General features: G+C 42.4%; 1 protein-coding gene and 1 long non-coding RNA gene across 20 annotated transcripts in view; one reads left to right on the top strand and one right to left on the bottom strand.

Annotated features, from left to right (window-relative positions):
• The window catches only part of PACSIN2 (protein kinase C and casein kinase substrate in neurons 2), a 62,755-nt gene extending 46,877 nt beyond the window's left edge, over positions 1–15,878 (bottom strand). For 15 of the 19 annotated variants that reach the window (XM_085518070.1, XM_085518145.1, XM_085518115.1 and 12 more), the window contains exon 1: positions 15,750–15,878. The gene's annotated coding sequence lies outside the window, so the exon portion shown is untranslated. Of the gene's footprint in view, positions 1–15,557; positions 15,651–15,749 lie in introns of those variants that run through there. The other 4 variants (XM_085518122.1, XM_085518064.1, XM_085518085.1 and 1 more) reach the window with 4 other exon arrangements.
• A 1,234-nt stretch (positions 15,879–17,112) lies between these two features.
• Positions 17,113–19,378, top strand: LOC116653792 (uncharacterized). The gene is made up of 2 exons (XR_004308249.2): positions 17,113–17,249; positions 19,195–19,378. It is a non-coding gene; the product is annotated as an uncharacterized LOC116653792 (long non-coding RNA).
• The last annotated feature ends 607 nt before the right edge of the window (positions 19,379–19,985 follow it).

Raw genomic sequence — 19,985 nt, 5'->3', positions numbered from 1 at the left:
GAGTTTGAGTAGCAAAGCAATAAAAAAAGACAGAACAGTTCAACAGCTGAAACAGCAGCTGTAAGTTGAAAGCTTCAGTTATGCTGTAGTGCCTTAAAGTTAACAATGAAAATAAGACTTCTATTAGATCAAACATTCCTCAAAACCAACGTGCTTAGTCAATGAATATTACTTTTCATTTACCTCTCTCTACCATATGGTAGATGGAAGAGAACTATATGTGAATTAGAAGTACCACAGGATAAAGCTTCAACAATCAAAGACAGTGAAGAAACTGTGTTAATATACCATGAGTAACACACCATAATGATCTCAGCTCACAACTGCTTTTAAGAGCCATCACATGTCCTTGCTCCTCAATCTTAAGGGTGTAAAGCCCTAAAAACAACAACAGCAAAAAACAACCAAACCACCCAACCCTACAAAATTTCACAGTACATTTTAAAATATAGTGGGGGATATATATTTCATATTCTTATTTACTTATTTCAAAGCATGCAAAGATATCCTTCAGACATATATCTTGTTCAAAAAAATAAAGCACTAAAAACGTGAAAGAGATTGTAATTCTAAATGTAAGACTTCTTGTGCATTCACATAGGATGACCCCCTGGGTCCACAACATACTCCTGTAACAAAGTCTCATTATTCGTCTTTTATTTGAAGTTCAGGTTTCTCTACCTGAAAGATAAAATAGCAGCTACCTCATTGAAGCAAAATATCTGTACACTTGAAGGAAAGACACCCAAAAAGAAGAACAGTGTTGCACTTAAACTGCAAGTTTTACCACATGTAAAAATCATTAGTAAAAAACACGCTTCACTGAGAATTCCAGAGTTCAAGAACAAGGACCATCAAGTTCCAACCCCCCCACAATTACTATGAACTTGTAATAACACTTATGTTTAAGTTAATCTGAGACTTCCTTTCAATGACCCTTCTGTTGTGACTCTTCCTACTTTCCACTGGAAGTGAGCCTCAACTCTGAGTTCTTGCAGGATCAATGAACTACATTTGCTTTAGAACAGGGCTCAAATCTGATTCATGTGCCATCGGACAGAACTCCCAGACCGCTTTCCTGGGGCTGCTCTCCTACCTCCCAACCCCACTCTGGTCACAGAGCAAGGGCTGCCCCACAGGCACAGACTAGCTCTTGGTGAACCTCATATGGCTGCTGGTTCCCCAGCCTCCCATTGGCCAGGATTAAGTCTTAGAATCCCAGAATGTTTGAGTTGGAAGGGAAGCATAAGACCATGGGCTTCCAATCCTCCTACTGGAATCTGGGACACCTCCTGCTAAACCAGATTGCTCAAAGCCCTCTGCAAAGTCTCTGTGCCTTTGAGGGGCTCAACAGGTCCTCCAGCCTAGCATGTCCTCAAAAATAGCATGCACTCCAGCCCTGCATCCAGACACCACCTCTAGATCAAACCTTACCATTACAAAGGAGGCAAGGACAACGACAAACAGTCTGATCTTAATTTCTTTCTCTGCATGTTTCAGGTATTTTAGAGGTAGCACTGCTGAGCTGTAATGGTAGAAATTTGTGAATTATTTGTGTGTTTATTCTTACTTTATACAAATTAAAAAACTCCAGTTATCCAAGTTGAGCTACCATTTGTTTGGAATAGAGAATCCACATGTAGATCAGCTTTTGAGAACTTTTTGTGAAAGAAGCTCGAACTACCAGCACAAAAAGCCCTTTGAAAGGACTTTAAGCCCCTAATAATATCAAAAGTAGACTGGATTTTATTTCTTTCTGTAGCCAGCTGTTATTGCAAAACAACATCACTGCAAAACAGCACTAAACCAAGCTGCAACTCTCACAGTCCAGTAACATAGAGTCCAAAAATACTGCAAAAAAAGTATTTGTCTAAGGGATCTCTGAATATCGGCATCAAGTTCCTTCTTCTGAGGTGCCAAATAACAAAGCCTAGTACTGACTGGAACAATTCAGAAATGCAACACAAGAAGGGCTATGAAAAAAAGAGCTCCCAAGTTTTTTCCTCTTTGATAGCTTGTATTCCAATACACAAACCGTATTCCTATGACATTTGCTAAGAAATAAAAAATTTCTACAGATAGCCTTTTCATCCTAAAAACAACCCAGCAAAGATGACCTTCTGAAAGCATTTATTGCCAACTCATGGCTCTTACTAACAACTAGCAAAATTATTGAAATTGTGAATCTATCCCGAGTCAGTAAAAGTAACTCCACATGCATTCAGCCGGCAGATGTGAACCAAAGCACACCATCACTGTCCTTTTTCTAGTCTCAGGGAAAGGTACAACTCAGTAGACAGCAGCGCCAAGTAACACAAGTAGGATTGACTGAAAGGAGAACAAGTCATACTAACAACCCTGACCCAAAATAACCAGCATGCAATGCTACAGAAGGGATCTTCCAGCTACATGAAAAACTTCTGGCTCAAGGTCAAAGATCAATAAGTAAAAACCCAAAACTTTTTTTTCCAAAAAGAAAGAACACAAAGTTTATTCCAACTCTGAAGATCCCTGAACTCCTTGTTTATAGTCATCCTGTCAGGGTATTTCAGTGACACAACATTGCAAGAAATTATTCAATTTCAAGATCTGTTCATTCAGCTAAACAGAGTCTACCAGTAATTTATATACAAAGTTGTAGATTCTAGGTAAAACTGAAGAAATCCAATATCTCATGCTCAAGTGGATTTTCAAGTAGGTAAGTTCTCACTTGCTTCCATACTTACGTTTTAGGAGGCTGGCTGTATGGCTGTATGCCATATCGCTACTTACATTCACTTTTTACTCATTTTTCTTCCTGAAAACAGAAAACACTGCAGGAGGGTTGGCCATCTGGCAAGCAAGATTTAAAAGTGCCTTTTTAAGTTTATACAGTTAAACGTTCAGCAACCCTTTTGGTACACAGAGCTACATAAAGCTGCTTAGCATGTGGAACTGGGTGATGTTGAAACACATAAAAATTGTAACTTACATTCCTTCCTCTTCTAGGACAGAGACTATAGCCAGATTGAGATTTTTCACAGTACTCCCAATTTAAACACATATGCTGACTGATGTAAGTGCTTAGGTGCAATATGCTGTTCTTTGCACATTCCTGTAATTCTCTTCAGCCAGCATTGCTGTATAACTCAAGAAAGCACCTAAAAGTTAATTCATTCTGGACAGCAAACATAGGTTTTAAAGAACAACACAATTACAGTCTTCCACAAATCTACTGTGAAACAAAATCAGATACACAATCTCCCATCTAATAAACAAAAGAATGGGACAGGCAGCAGCTAACCCTCAACAGCCATGAGACAGCATTCCCTGCTATTCCCTGTTTAGAAATTTTATGCTATTGGTAAATGAGGGATACAGCTTTAATATCACTTGCACTTGAAAAAAGGAAAAGCTACTACCCTCAATTCTTACTTGTGTTGTTGTTCTCAAAAAGACTACGTGAAGCCCATATACGTTGCTTCATACATAAATCATTTAATTTTAAGAAAGAGCAAACACACACGAACCTGTGAGAGCCATCACAATGAAGCAATTTAGCAATGGCTAAAAGTTTTACATTGCTTATTTATAAAGTACCTGGAGACCTGGAGCAAGCTTTCCTCACTTATAAGGAAAGCTTGAGAAAAGAAGATTGAGAGGGGATCTTATTAATGTTTATAAATATCCTAAGTGTGGGACCCGAACGGACACAGACAGCCTCTTTTGTGGGGACAGGACAATGAGAAACAGCCATAAACTGGAGCATAAGAACCTCTGCACTGGTATGCAAAGGAGCCTCTTCACAGTGAGGGTGACAGCGCACTGGAACAGGCTGCTCAGGGAGGTTGCGGAGTCTCCTCTGGCGATATTCAAGACCCACCTGGACACCTACCTGTGCAGCCTGCTGTAGGGGGCCTGCTCTGCATGGGTCTGGGCTCAAGGATCTCTGGAGGTCCCTCCCAGTCCCTTCCCCCCATATCTGTGATATGTTGAAAAGGGAAAAAGAAAACACGTGCAATGAAAATACCTTTTGTACTTGAATGCATCAAAGCCTGCTTGACTTTCTATGCTTCTCTACTATGCAGCAAGATTTCTCGGAAATGACATAGCTACAAGTCTTACTAAAAAAACAGTAATTCTTTAGAACAATAAGTTGGAGACATTGCATGCTAAGTTTAGCCCAGTTTGTGACTGCACAAAGTGTTTCTACAATACCTATTAACATGTAGATACAAACTTATCTCCCATAAAGCTTCATTTGTGAAAAAGAAGAGGGCAGAAAAGGATTAAAGACCTCCAGCTGCACTTTTAATTTTTCTACAGGGCAAGTTAAAAGAAAGACACTAAACTCTACCCGTACAGAAAGTGAAACTATTCTGTTTTAATAGACTGATCAAAGTCAATAGCAAAGGAGCTAAAAAAATTTGTTTTATACAGCAACTGATATATGTGAATGTATTAGAGCTGTTCCTGACTCAACAACCATTGAAACAGCACTCCACAGATTTTACTCATGATACTCATACAATACTCATAGCAACTATGCAATAGCCTGATCTAAACCAACTGCTAAAAATACAGTAATTAGATACAGACTAGATACGCATTGTTCTCCAATACTAGAATATCACAAGCTTAAGCAGAAGCAGCTGTTCATATGCTACTCTATCCAAAGGACTTATTAGCCAAATTCTAAACAATTTTAAGATTCACATACATACCCTTTAAAACTATACTGATTGCCTTTTGTCTCCTTGACTGCGTGCTTAGGAACATAAATAAAGACGAACAGACAAGACTTTCATGATATCTACTGAATGAACTTTCATCTTTCACAGCGTAGAGCACAATTAAACAAAGAAAGGAATAAGGTGTTTTGCAACACCGCTGACTCTGCTTTCTCAGAAAGATACTCTCCAATAGTCAATCTGTGTACTTGTTTAAGAAAAACAACAACAAAAGTCATTATGTTGAACAGCACATTGCTGGGAATAGCTAAGAAAACAGATGGGGCAGTATCACAGAACAAAGGTAACAGAAGGATCCAATGAATTCTACTCAATTACTTTCTGTGGGAGGGGAAAAAAAATTACAGAGACCGCAATAAGGCAGGGAAGCAATTTTTGCAGTCTAGGAAATAAGAGATCTGATGGGGTTTTGTGTGAACCTACGTTTTCCCTGACATTTCTAAAAAACATTTTCAAAACTGCTTTCCATAGTGTTGGAAATATCCTCAATAATTTTTGGTCAGGACGGTATCTCTGATAAAAAGCAGTTTTTATTCGCGATTGCAATGGCGGGCACCCTGATGGCAGAAGCGCACCTATGGACATGATGTTACAGTTTTTATACCTTTTCTCCCATATGTTTTCCCCTCCTGTTTCCCCTTTGATTGGGTATTCCAGGTTACAATTTTACTCGAGATTTGCATTAGTTAATTACATTCCGACATTTGTTAATTCCCGCGTTATCTTGTGATAGTCAGTCGCCATCCCGCTGGTTTTGTTTCCAAGATGTCTCGGTACTCTTATCGCATTGATATGTTGATTTCCTTCAAAGCCTCTTTCATTCTGTCCCAGAGACCGTCGTTAAACAAAAAGCCCGGGGGGGGGGGGGCGTGATTCCAGTCCTTCTCATATCTCTCCAGGCACATCCTTAGGTATGGCATGACTTGTAGGTTTTACAGTGTATACAACAAAAACGTTAAATCATATATTATTGCTAGTTTATACGGTTATATTGTTATTTTAACTTCTCCTCTTTGGATCTTTTATCACTCAGGTCCTATTTGTCCAGCACCAAAAGTAGTTTTATTTCAGATAGCTGGACAGACAGGAGCTGCGGTCTTTATAACTATGATTTTTACCTAATAACTACAAATTTCTTCACTTATATATTCATATTTTGTTCTAAATGCAGAAACAACATTTGATTCCCACAATAGGAATGACCCGATCTTGAAAATTAACACTGAGATAGAATTTAAACTAGAAAGCCAGCCCTTCTAAACTTGATTTAAAAACAAATTGTTAAGAGATCAGCTTAAATCTTCTGCAAGGAATTTACAAAAATTATTTAGCATTCACTTTTTTTGACAGCATTATTTAATAAAGCAATAAGAATTACGTAAGACTATATATCAGTGTTACACATTTACATTCCTTTACAATTACCCACAGTTGAATATTTTAAAGTCAAAAAGTAAAGGCTTTTTGCTCCTTCATACTTAGAAAGCGTTTCAGTCCCAAAAGGATTTCAATTCCACCTTCTTGTCCTTTCACTTGGAAAAAAAATATCACAGAATCACTGAACAGCCAAAGTGGGAAGGGACTGCTAGAGGTCATCTGGTTCACCCCCCTACTTAAGGCAGGAGGATGCCTACAGCAGGTATGCTAAAACAAAATATTTGAAGCCAACTTTCCAGGAAAAGCAAACTCAACTTCAAATTTACTTTTTAAATGATCCTGAATTCATATTACCCATTTGGCTACGCATTTAAAATTGGTTAAAACACCAACGTGGAGCAGGCCCAGAGGATGCCAACTAAGATGATCAGTGGGCTGGAGCACCTCTCGTATGAGGAAAGGTTGAGGGAACTGGGCTTGTTTAGCTTGGAAAAGAGAAGGCTCCAGGGGGACCTCATTGTGGCCTTCCAATACTTGAAGGGAGGGAGCTGTAAAGGACAGAACTGTTTTTCTTTTATTGTCTCAAAGCTTGCTTCCTGAGGCCTTTACTCTGACTGACAACTGCTAACTATCCAGGAGAGTGAATGATGGGTGTCATCGTGACACAGCACCTCTGCTTACGATTGTAAAGATAAGCAGAAGCAGGACAGGCAGTCTTTCTCAGGGGTGCGGCTTGGAAGAGCTGACCACTGCGAAAGGTGATAATGCTTGTGCCTGGCAACAAAGGCACCACTCCCTTCTGGCTTATCTGTTGGGCCAGGTATGTCACACCAAACTAAGGAGAAAAACAACCCCACAGAAATGGAGGATAAAAGGCCCTCGCTAAACTGGGGACTTTGGAGACAAACTCCCAAAGATACCTTTGACGGAGAATTCCTTGAGGGGAAAACCTCGTGGGAAGAACACCCGAGGCCAGCTTGCTGCGGAGCTCCCTGTCTGTCTCCCATCCCCTGCGGTGATCAGACGAGTTCCTGAGATCAACGGACCTACTGTGTACCTCGCTGGACCCACGGTGGTGACAATCTCTTTTGCTCTCTGCAAAGACTCCTTGCTTACATTTCCTACTTTCCCTATCGCCTACCTTCCCTTCCCCATCTCCCTAAAAAAAAAAACGGCTAGGTCTTTAATAAACTGGTTGGACCAACATTTGAACCGTTGCTTCTTAATCTCACGCCGGGTATATACACATATCAAAGAACCTTGCCTCCCTCCTATAAATTGAAGCAAGACAGGAGCATATAAACAGGAGGGGGAATGGCTGTTTACAAGGATGTATAGTGATAGGACAAGGGGGAATGAACTGAAAGACAGGGAAGATTTAGGTTAGATATTAGGAGGAAGTTTTTCACTCAGTCTGTGGTGACGCACTGGAACAGGTTGCCCAATGAGGTTGTGGATGCCCCACCCCTGGAGGCATCAAAGGCCAGGCTGGATGTGGCTCTGGGCAGCCTGGTCTGGTGGTTGGTGACCGTGCATGTAGCAGGGGGGTTGAAACTCTTTCATGTCCTTTCCAACCCAGGCCATTCTATGATGATCAAGAAGCATAAGTTTAAAGGAAATTTCAATTTTCTTTCCTATAAATAGTTCAAGATTACAGCCTCTAGGTAAGTGTTCAATCTTAGCTGTGTCACAGAAGCTCATGCAGCATAGCTTCAGCTCCCTGTGATGAGCTATACTGTTGCACTTACAAATACTCTTTATTATATCCTGACCACCTCTGGTCTACAAGAGACTATAAAAACATTTACACAAAAAGTTGTTTATGCCTAATACTCACTTTATAACTTAACTTTATACAGGTTACTCACTGTGCTGCTTAGCTCAGTCCTATCCTGACTGCTTTGTTACAGCATAAATTTGTTCTGCTATCAAAGGCATTGGGTCTTCCCCTGTGTCCTCAGCCACTCCCCCAACCCACCCCGATGCCATCAGTTCTATTCAGGAAGCCAGGCTTCACCCAGCTGAAAACAACTGCCAAAAATAAAAGTTTCTTGCTGGATGGGGGAACCAACTCAGGTCACAGCACAGCCAGCCCAACAGTGCCAAAACTGCGCATGTAGCAAGAACAAACAGCGGGGCCCCAGGGAAAGAACTCAATTTCCCATTCTAGTAGCAGCACAGGCTGTCATTTGTTTTGAAGTCATTTGGGTTGACGCAGCAAGTAGAAGAGGTAACAAGTTTCTGAGCGAGCTTTACAAGTTACAAAATACCACCCTAACATGAGGGATAAGCAAGAACATCTTCAACACTGGAAATAAAATTGAAAAAATAAGAAACAACAAGCAACTCTTGAAAAAGAGTCTGAGACTATGGAAAGCAGAAAGGTATCTATTTGCATTGCTCATGTGAAAGCGGCAGGCACTCAAGTTATTTAGAAAAGTGATGTTTTTGCACTTGACAGTGTTAACTCCAGCCTATCTACTATCACTAAAGCCCTGCAGCACACATCACATGACTGAAATGTGAATGTGTGGTTATAATGAATGCAAAGCAGTCTATTGCCACACAAAGGGACGTGCTGCACTACCATGGGGGTCCTTTGGTCCCTTGGCATCCCACCTTCCCAACTCTACAACTTGTTTGAAATTTACTTGTTCCAGGTGACAATGCCTCACCTCAAAGCACCGCATCCAACACGAAGAAACTCCCCACATGTGTTGTCTTACAGAAGAGAAATAACAGCTGAAAGACTGACTACTTACACGACAAACCCAAGTTGAATCAGTTTGCTTCCAGCATCAACTGAGAAGGGTCAAAATTGGCCATCTAATGAAGTAAAACTAGCAGAGAATCACCACAATTTTGAAATAGCTGTACACAAAGTCACAGTAAGGAAAAAAAAAAAAAGTAGCTACAGACAGCAGGATAACTAACAGCTGTGGTGCTTATATGAAGGATCACCTCATAAGACTTCTACAGAATGTCAACATTGTGACTCAGAGGTTCAGAAGTGTCTACTCAATAAAGTCATCCCTGAAACACATTCCTGAGGAAGGAAAGATAATGAGGAAGAAACACTGAAGGAAAGGAAATCCATTCTGAAGTTGCAGATAGTTATCAATTCTGTAGATAGTATGAGATGTACAAGAGCTGTTCCAAAAGTAATGCCTCCTATTTTATGATGTTGGTCCACAACGTCAGAGGTGGTCATTGGTGGTATGGCAGCAGAGGTTGAACCTTCCTATCAATATTACCTTATGTTTTGCTGCTGTGTGATAGATGGCAGTAGAGGGGCAGTCTGACAAAACGGTGTCCAAACATGGAAGTGCAGATGAAGCAAAGGGGTGTCAGTGAATTCCTCCATGAAGAAAAAATGGCACCCGCTGACACTCACTAATGCTTGGTGAACGTTTATGAAAACCAAACAGTGTCTGTGAGCACAGTGAGGTAGTGGGTGGTGCGTTTAAGCAGTGGTGACAGCAATGGGAAAGACAAGTCATGTTCCAGATGGCTGCACACAGCTGTCACACCACAAAATGAAGAGCATCTCTATCAGCTCACTTGCATGAATCAACTAATAGTGGTGATTATGTTGAAAAGCAGTGCTTTGTAGCTGAACATTTGCCCTACATAATAGCATTATTGTGCTCTCTGTATCTGATGTCGTTTCCATGGAAATAAATAGAAGACATTGCTTCCAAGTGACTGATATCTCATTACACACATTCACGCACACAGGGATGTACATGTGTGCACAGGCCCGTACCTCCAAACATAGTTATTAACATCTACTATATCAAAAGGCGTAATTTCTGATATAGCACAACTGGCACTACAGCCATCACTAGGCCACCAGAGGTGCAGTATAGAATAGAACTAAGACTTTCAATTTAGGACTGGATTCACTAAGGGAGCACAAAAGTTACTTTGGAAAGTGACACCCCTGAACCATAGGTTACTGGTTGATCACACTTAATCCACACAGGCTGGTTGTTTCTACTCTGAGCTGAAATAGTCTTTACAAAAAACGACAAAACAAGAGTGACTCACAGCCCTAAAAGTTCCCTGGGGGGCAGAAAACCTGCTTGTGGAAAGGACAATGGCAGTAAAAGATACTCCACTTGATGTAAGCCAATGGCAATGCTAGTGGCCTACCATAACAGCCAGCCAATACAAATAAATAATCAAAGAGATGGCAACACTCCCAGCTGCGGGCATGAGAGTTCCTAAGAAATTTACTGCCCAGAAGAGAAACAGCAAACCACTTGATTTATTTCTCACTGTACGTGAATGACACAAGTCCAACAGCATTCTTTATTTCAAAGATCTCTCCTAACAGGCAAAAATCAAAGAAAGCTTGTTTAAAGCAAATGGTTTTCCAGCTACAGTTCTCACAGGTAAACCATGGTGCTCATTTTTTGGAATGGAACTGCCACCTCAACCCAGTGACGGAGGGTTCAGGAAAAACTCCACTCAGCCAAGCTCAGCTGGAAGCTTTTCCAAGCCATCAAGAGAGTTCCTTCAAATCAGGCACACCTGTATACCAGACATCGGGTGGCTTAGATTGTCTCAGTTACCTCTGGAAAACAACTACAAGTTTATCTGTTATTATTATAGGAGAAAGAAAACATTAAGAGTTTGGGAAACTTCTTTTTAAAACATTGGTTAGCAAATGTTAAAGTAAGTGTGTCTGCAAGTTGATGGCATACATTCATACATCCTCACTAAACAGTAAGAACTCTCTTAACATATCTAAACTTGTTATAGATCTATAATTTCTGCTAAGAAGAAAACTGCTTCTTCATTCAGCAGGTTCATCCAGCAGCATCTGTGAATGTGCCAAGAAAGCCTCTACTCAGGGAGAGGATCAGAGGCATAAGCAAAACTCAAGAGGTGTCAATTTGCCCTCTGACTCACAGCAGAACCTTTACTGCAATCTGTACTTCACATTACCAATTAAGGCTGGCACATTCGGGATTTCCCACTCATCCCCTTTTGGTTTTGCGCATAAAGTCAGAAATACAGTAACAACTTGGAAGTGTAGCTCTATTAAGTAGAAAAAAAATCTTATTTCAATTCTTATTTCAATGCTCACCTACTATTACTATGCTAAGAAAGAATCTGTGTAAACTGCGTGCTGTTTCTAGAAACTAGACACGCTGGCTATGTTCCAAAAGCAGAGGTTGAGATGCTAGCTCTGAGAACTCTGCTAGTTCACCTCTTTCATTGTTACAACCACCAGACAAAAAGGTATCAGTCTGATACTCAGAAAATATTCATTTATCAACATACTTAAAACAACAGACTTTACAGTCCTACTTACGTTACTCCTGTACGAAACAAGCATTGCAATGAGACAGAGTATCACATCTCCGCAGAAAGATACTTCACAAGGAACACCACATTCACACAGTTTTAGTATTATTAAACAACTCACAACTTTCTAATCAGAACCAACCAATTTGCAAGGAAGTCACAACTGTGTGATACTGAAATCACAGGGATAAGATATTTAAGATACACAATGATATACTTTATAGATGCCCTGAGAATAGGTGCAACACACTTTGAACCTTCAGGTCTGTCAAGATACCCAAAAAAAAAAAAACAAAAAAAACCCACAAAAAACAACAAAAACAAACAAACAAACAAAAAAACAGAAAACCACCTTTTCAGTCTCAGCAGAGCTGCTTGAATCATATTTATTAATATAACTTGACAGGCTGCTCTTACACTCTCCATTTGTGCTGTTTTACTGTTGTCCTGTTTATCAGTCACTAAAATCTTTGGTCCATAAATGCCTTGGAATTCTTCAAGCAGAGGAAAAAGAAAGAGGTTAACAACATGCACTGGCCCGAAACCAAACACTCCAAGACACAGGTTTCCAACTCTGTCAAAATATTTACAATATGTTGTGTAAGCCAGGACTGCTTTTAAATATTTGCATGTTCTAAGAAGTTGAAGCAAACACCATCCACTTAATGGCTTTTACTTTTGACTTTTTGGCTTTCTTTTTTGCATGTGTCACTTTTTTCTTCTTCTTCAGAGCTCATTATCGTGCAGTGCTGCTCACAAGACCCACGCTAAATATATGCCTGTTTGCTAATTGGGGTTGGGTACCTTCTCAAATATTGACACATCCTGTGCACTAAGACTCACAGGACTCCAACAACACACACCACTTCTCAACGGCTCGAGAAGAATCACTCACACTCCATAGAGCACACACCAAGACAGATCCTAGACCAGCGCCATCAGAGAAATGATGACTGTATGACTGTTCTCCAACCCCAAGTAAGGTATTTGGACAGAATGGCACACAAAGGAGTGACGTTTAAGTCTCATGACAAATTAGATTATGACTGCAGACTGGGAACCAATGCTACGATACAACAGCTTTTCTGTTACCAACTTCAGGTTGTTTGTTCTCACCTTACTGAGCCAGCTAGCCAGGTCACATTCATATCAATGCTCTGCTTCATTCCATTTAAACAAAGCCTTGGAATATTTACCTCTGTTTATCTCAGCACACTCAAATCACTTAATGCCTGTTTTCTTCTTTTTCGCATCCCAAAAACAATTTATCAATACATTAAGTCATGCAAAAATAATAATAATAATAATAATAATAATAATAATAATAATAATAATAATAATAAAAAGAAATATAACAATTACATTTAGATGAAAAAGAAAAAACCCTACCACATTCTGAAGTTTTCTGGACTAATTTACAATTTGAACTAAATCCTATGTTAGAAACAAATATAAAGTTGTTCACCTCACAAACTGGGCTTCAACTCAAACATGAAAGACTTCACTTGAGGTATGAGAAAGACAGTAATCCATTCATTTACCTTAGAACTTCTTTAAAAAGCCCAGATTCCACAAAACAAAACACTGCTCCAATGTATTGTTTCAGGGCATGTTCAAATATATTTATAAACAAAGAATAAGCACCTTCATTCAAGTCTGTATCTACCAGTTCCCGTTCTCTTTGTCAGAGAAGATGCACCTTCTTGTGACCTGCTGCTCCTATGTTGAGAAAAGCACACACTGTCACAGAAGCTAATTTGTATCAGTCCTACAGATTGATAGCAGCATGGCTGAGCATTTTACCCTCTGCCATTGCTGCAACAAGCATAGAAGTCTCACGTTCTGCCTTTACCAGTTTAAGTCACAATAACCTTTAGACCCATTTTAATCACAACCAGGGAAGCATAGAGTTAACACAAGGATATCTTTAAGGCAGCAGCTCAGTCAGCTCCCAAGTAAGAAATGGAACCCATATGCTGGACAACAACATGAGAACATTTCTCATGTTTAAACACATCAGGCCCAACAAAGTAAAATGAAGTTTTTGCTACACGGTTGACTTGTGCAATATGGAAATTATCTCATAAACCAGTAAGATACATATAAATATATATATATTTAAAGAATACTTGAGATCATCCACAAAGATGCTTACAGCCAACATCAAGACTATCAATCATAAATGCCATCTGTCAGCTCAATATTAACTACCTCACCCACTTGCTGTTCATTTTAAAGAAGGGGGGGAAAAAAAAGAGAAAAATAATTCCTGAACAGTTTTGTTTGTCAATCATTAATAAGCTATTTCATCACTATGTACAGCTGTGCCATGCATACTCCTTTTATGGAAGATGTTGCTTGATGTGTGGTATGCAGTTTAATCCCCAGGGGCAGTTTCAGTGTTTATTCTAGCATGGCACTGCACAGCATGCAGACCCCAAGCCAAAGAAAGTAACTCCAGAACTGTAAACTACGCAACAAGGGGAGTTAGGAGCAGCCATGTTAAGCTTAACTCCACAGAGAACAGGGCACTGAGCCACAGTATAGAATGTGCAGAGATGTCCAAAAACGATGCTGTATTCTGCTAATTAGACATGCCCTGTGTGTTAATGCATGCTGCTCGGAAAGCCGATTCAGTCATAATTGGCACAATGTAACTACTATCATTGAAGGCAAACTGCAAGTTTGACAATATGTAATTTCAGACAAGCACAGGTATGAAACAGCAAGCACATTACCCAGGGTGCTAATGACCTTCATTGCTGAAAACACAATTAGGAAGAAGTTTTGCCTGCCTGAAACAGCTTCAGCAAACAGTTTTAGCTACCTTCCATCATAAAGCAAACAGGCATCTTCCCATCCCCTACAGAAAGCACTGTTTTTACGCTAGTCTCATCATGGACATAAGACAATGATCTTTTTGTTGTAGTAAAATGAGAATGAAAATCCAGCTGCTTACATAACGCAGCCTTCTCTAGGACTCCTGTAACAATACACTGCTGAGGGTTTTACCTTCTCAAAGCAGTGGAAATGCCCCATCTTTATGGAAGATCTGAAAAAAATCTGGTACTAAATCTAAACGAGCCAAAGGAAGAAGCTCCCCTTGTAGCAAGAGGCATAAATACACTCATAACAGGCAGCAAACTTTCAGGCAGCCTGCTGTGAGGACGTGGAAAACAGCAGATCCTAAGGCTCGTTTTTACCCCAGTCTCAGTCATGAACAAGTGATCAAATTAACTGAAGAAAAAACACGGGGAAGCAAACCACAGAAGACTTGTTTTACATTATCCTAACTAACCTATAGCTTTAGTCAAGAACAGCTGCCAAGAAAAGTGAATGACAAGGATGGTAATGTTACGTTTAGTTTTCCAAGACTCCGTCGATAAAGGTCAGCAAACATCCCTCGCACCTTCCTGGCTTCCCCTGCAGCCGGGGCAGAGCAGCAGCCCCAAAGGGCTGTGGCCGGGAGCCTCTGAGTCACGCCAGCCCGAGGCAGCCAAGCAGCCGGGCCGGGCACGGCAGATGCAGCACGCAGGCAGATGCGGATACCCGGCGCTGCTCTGACCAGGTAGCTCGGCGCTCATGAAGCGGCTTCTGTCTCGCCACGAATATCTCATTCGGGGAGAACACACGATTCTTTCCACGTGACAGAAAAAGGGAAAGCCAAGAGAGAAGGCGGAGACGGCAAGCCCAAGAAAGCCCGACTTATACGGGCCATTACTGTGCTCGGGAGGCTGCGAGCAGTTTAAAACCTCGCTTTCCCCCGCCGAAAGGCTCCCTCCCAGCGGATCGGTATCTTTACCTGCCGCCAGCCCGGCGAACGGCACCGCACAACCCGGGAGGCAAACGCCAGCCTCCCTCCCGGCCCTCCTCCCCCCGCTCCCGTCCCGCAGTCGTCAGCCCCGCGCCCGGCGGGACACCGAACTTCCCCGCGCACGCAGCCCTTCCGTCCGCCAGGAGCGGAGCCTCCCCAGCCGCTGTCGTCATTGCCCGCGAGCCCCGGCCCTGCCCTTCCCCGCCAGGCGCCGTGCAAGGAGAGCTTCACCTTCCCCGCCGCAGCCAGCCCCGGCAGCACGGCGGGGCCTGCGCTCGTCCCCTCACGGCTCTCCCCTCTCAGCCCGGCTGTCAGCCTACCCGCCCCGCCTCTTTCGCCCGAGAGCGCCGAGCCCCGGCCCGCCATCCGTCTCAGCCGCCGCGGAGCACGGGCTGCCCCAACCAACCCCCGCCCGCCCCTCCCCCGCAAGGCTCCGGCGGGCTCCGAATCCCAGCCACCTCCTCGCGCCGCTCCCGGCAGCCGCAGCCCCCAAACGGCGGTTCCGCCCTCACCTGGAGCCCCCGGAGCGCCGCGAGCCACGGCCGCGCAGTCCGCCGGCAGCCGAGGAGAATGCGGGAGGCGCAGAACCGAGCCAGCAACCGCCCTGCGCTCCAGCCGCACCAACGGCCGCCCGCCCGCCCGCCCCTCCGATTGGCTCACGCCCAGACGCCTTCCGATTGGGCGAGGGCGACGAGCGGGTTCCCGCCCCGCCGCCCCCCATTGGCTCCCCGCAGCTGCCAATTAATGTCTCTTCCTCCTCGCTGTTTGGTAAGGGCGGTGGGGGGGTGTCGTGCCGTGCTGTGTTCTCCGATGGACTCCCACGGCCGTTCGCGCCCCGCGCCGCAGGGCTGTCGCGGCAGCGGTAGGGGAGCTGCTGGGACGGTTGAACGCCCGGGAGCGGTGAAGGCTCCGCTTTCTCTCCCGCTCGCTGAGGAACATGCCCGCCGGCACCTCCGTGCGGCACAGACGGTGGCTTTGCTGTCCAGCTGCCGACCTGCTCGGCCAAGGGCAGGGCCGCCTCTGCCGTAGTGCTGATGTGGCCGAGGCGCGCAGGGCCGCGCCGCACCTGAGCGGTATCGCGGGGAGAACTGTTATTCGGCTTTAGCCTATCTGCTAGGAGTATTTGTTTTACACGGTGTTATTTCAGGTTCCAGGCGGATACCGTCATGGTAACCTTGTTTTGTCCCTTTCGTTCCCTGAACCCCAGGTTCGGGGTTTCCCTCCCGTCGGCCCGTCTCGGTGATGCTCTGGCTCCTCGCCGCCCAGGGGCAGCCCGCTGTGGGGACGGCGTGCGCTCCGGGTCAGCGGGCAGAGCTGCCCTGCAGCCCTCGCACTGCTGTCCTGCTGGCCAGGCATCTCACGCTGTGCCGCGTGCACCGGGCCCGACGCCAAGTCTTCATCTACTCTTTCACTAAGCGAATCACTCATTAACTTAAGGACTTGTAGGAATGTAGGGAATTTAGATCAGGCCGGTATGACTGTGAGAGCACAGCACCGGGGTAAGTTTTACCTATCGACAGCTTGGCTCGAATGGCAGATAGAGATGCTGTGAGGTTTGGTCGGGCTGTTAAGCTTTCAAACACGTGATGTTTTTCTTCCCTCCCAAATCTCCCTGTATTCTCTGTCCTACGTTGACAATTAACATTCCATGTTTGAGGGAGGGTACCTTGAAATTCAGCGTTGTTTCCTAATTTCTGCCAACAGATCCATGTTTTTTGCAAGTTCTTCCTCATTAAACATGAGAAGGAGCTTTGCGTAAACCAGCTCTCCTTGCTGATACATATTACATCTGATACATATTAGAGCTGATACATACAATCATAAATACCCCTCTTTCTGCACAGATATGAGCCAAGCTTCCATTTTGCCTAAAGCACCGTCAAAGCTGGAAGCTCTCCCTCCCAGAACACCTAGACTTTATTCAGCCTCAGCATCAAAACAGACATTCATCCATTTGCGTGGTGAAATAATGTTCAAACTTGTTCAACAGTTCAAAAGAACAGGGATTCGGGGTAAGTCATAGCTCCTTCTTTGGCACAACCAAGTTCACAATGTGATAAAAGAGCATTCCACTTTGTCAGAGGACAGAAATTCAGCCTGGAATTGGTGGAGGATAGGGAAAACCCTGCTCCACGTAGAAGTGATTGGATACTGACTTGTACCCTAAGCTCACTTTGCTGTGCAGGAAGCCACTGCCAATCACACGCACACTAACAGCTGTGAAAAAAAACAGCATTTACACTTATTTTAGACCAATGTGGAGTCAGTGATTAAATTCTACAAGAGGTGTATATTCAGGCCCTGAGTCTGGCTGCAGGAAGTCAGAGATAAGGAAAACAGATCCTCTGTCTTCAAGTTATGTGTACACGCATGAGTTTCCCCAGCCTCTCTATTGCTTATAGAACCGCACAATCACAAAATGGACCAGGTTGGAAGGGACCTCAAGGATCATGAAGCTCCAACCCCCCTGCCACAGGCAGGGCTGCCAACCTCCACATTTAATATTAGACCAGGCTGCCCAGCGTCCCATCCAACCTGGCCTTGAACACCTCCAGGGATGGAGCATCCACAGCCTCTCTGGGCAGCCTGTTCTAGCACCTCACCACTCTGCTGGTTAAAAACCTCCCCCCTCCTGACATCCAACCTAAATCTTCCCTCCTTCAACTTAAAACCATTTCCCCTTGTCCTGCTGTTATCTGCCCTTGTAAAGAGTTGACTCCCCTTCTGTTTATAGGCTCCCTTTAGGTACTGAAAGGCAGCAATGAGGTCATCTCACAGCCTTATACATTTCACTTATGTATAAATATACATATAAATAAATATATGCACATATATATTTGTATATATATATTTGTATACATATCTATATACATATATACACATATATATTTATAACAAATATAGCCCTCAGTCACACTGTAAAGGCAACAGCTATCTGGGGATTCATCTTCACAAGGGATTTGCAGTGATTCTGCCTTCCTGAGAAACAGAGGGTGAACAGAAATGAACAATTTACACAGCACTTACTAGGAGGATTCAGACTTTAATACAGCTTGAGAAATAACAGTCGTGTTTTCCAACTTTTCATTTCAGCATCCCAAGAAGTTCTATAAAATTATTGTTTTAAAGACAAAAAGCAAAGGCAGATTAGTTAGAAAAAGAATATTCACCACAAGATCATTTACTTGAACATTTTAATTTAAGATCCCAAAGTTTCTTGAGGCACCACTTCAGGGAATACCATTTTCAAGCAGCTGAATATTGTCTTCTGGGTACAGGACATTTCCCATGGTTTTTATATTCAGGTGAAAAAATGGCTTACACACTTCTGGAAGCACATAAGGCAATAACAACAATGACAATTTGAAGAATACATTTGTAACTGTAAAATGTTTACCCCTTTTCCGAGTGTATCATTTGCAACGGCTAGCAAAATATTATCAAAGTTGTCACAGTCTACATTCTGGATCAATGCTATTGATCTTCTTGTAAATTACTTCCATATCTGAAAGCAGAAATTGTCTGCACTGGAATTAATACATGCGCTGCTGCTTGATATGATTCATTTCTTATGGTAGCACAATGTAACGCATGTATACATACATATATGTATGTGGGCTCAGGGCCACATGCATTGCATACATGCACTTAAAAAACTGCTTGGAGAAAACTACTTCAGTAGGAAAGTACTATTTTTCAATTTCTAATTTACATTTTATCTTTAGGGATAGTCAATCATTATTTACTTTCTTGAAGTGAATTAAAACAGATTTACGGTCTAATTATATCTACCACTAGTCATGCAACCTCCCAGCACGATGACACTATAATGATGCCTTAAATAACTTAATGATACTGTGAATCATACTTTTAACATAATATTATTCATCTTGATTTTAGCATTTTCAGATATATATTTTCCCTATAAATATTAAGTTGTTCTTTGGATGCTTTCAGTTTGTGACTTCCTGGGAAAGACCGTCTCCAGCCTTTATCTTAGAAGAAAGGCTAACAGTTTACACAGCCCTACTGGTGGGCATGCAGTTCTGACCACAAGGGACAGGCCAAGAAGCTTTTGGAAAATAAATAAAGAAAGAAATGAATAGACAGATAGATAAATAAATAATCCTCCCTCCTTTTAGATGAGTATCCCATGGTTATTTTTATTTTTAATGCCATCTATTTTTAAATGTGCTTCTTGTGTCCTCTGCTGTCCTCAGAAATTTCACATATCCTTTTAAGTAATAACATTTTCTCTCAGATTCTCTCAGAGCAAATTTGATTGCTCTTTCTTGGCTCTTGCTGTAACATTCTGGCATTCTCTTCAGCATCTTTAGCTAAAAAAAATACTAAGTGCTACATGTTTACAGTTCTAAAGTAAACCCTGAACCATATTTTGATTCCAAACGTATTCCCATTAGTGGTCATTCATGCCAATCAATGACATGGAATTTTAGAATATTAAATTTAACCCTACTCAGTGAATTAACTTTACTGCTTAACTGCCTGATTTTCATTGAACACAATTCATCTCACAGAAGACATGCTTGTTTGAAATACCCTTTATTATCTCCTTGTTTTCCAAATTCGTGTCTTTGCTCGGTTTCATACTATCCTAAACTTTCCATTTCACAACAGTTGCCTATGATTATCTCAAACATGAATGACATGCTTTTCAGGAGGTACAAAATTGGTGATTAATTAAAGCATAGAGGACTCTGTCAGTGATTATGTCATCAAAACATCTG

This window comes from Coturnix japonica, chromosome 1 (assembly GCF_054131305.1).
Source record: "Coturnix japonica strain WE chromosome 1, WE-NBRP24, whole genome shotgun sequence".
NCBI lineage: Eukaryota > Metazoa > Chordata > Aves > Galliformes > Phasianidae > Coturnix > Coturnix japonica.
The sequence above is the reverse complement of the archived record's forward strand: the minus strand, read 5'-3'. Positions and strand labels throughout refer to the sequence as shown.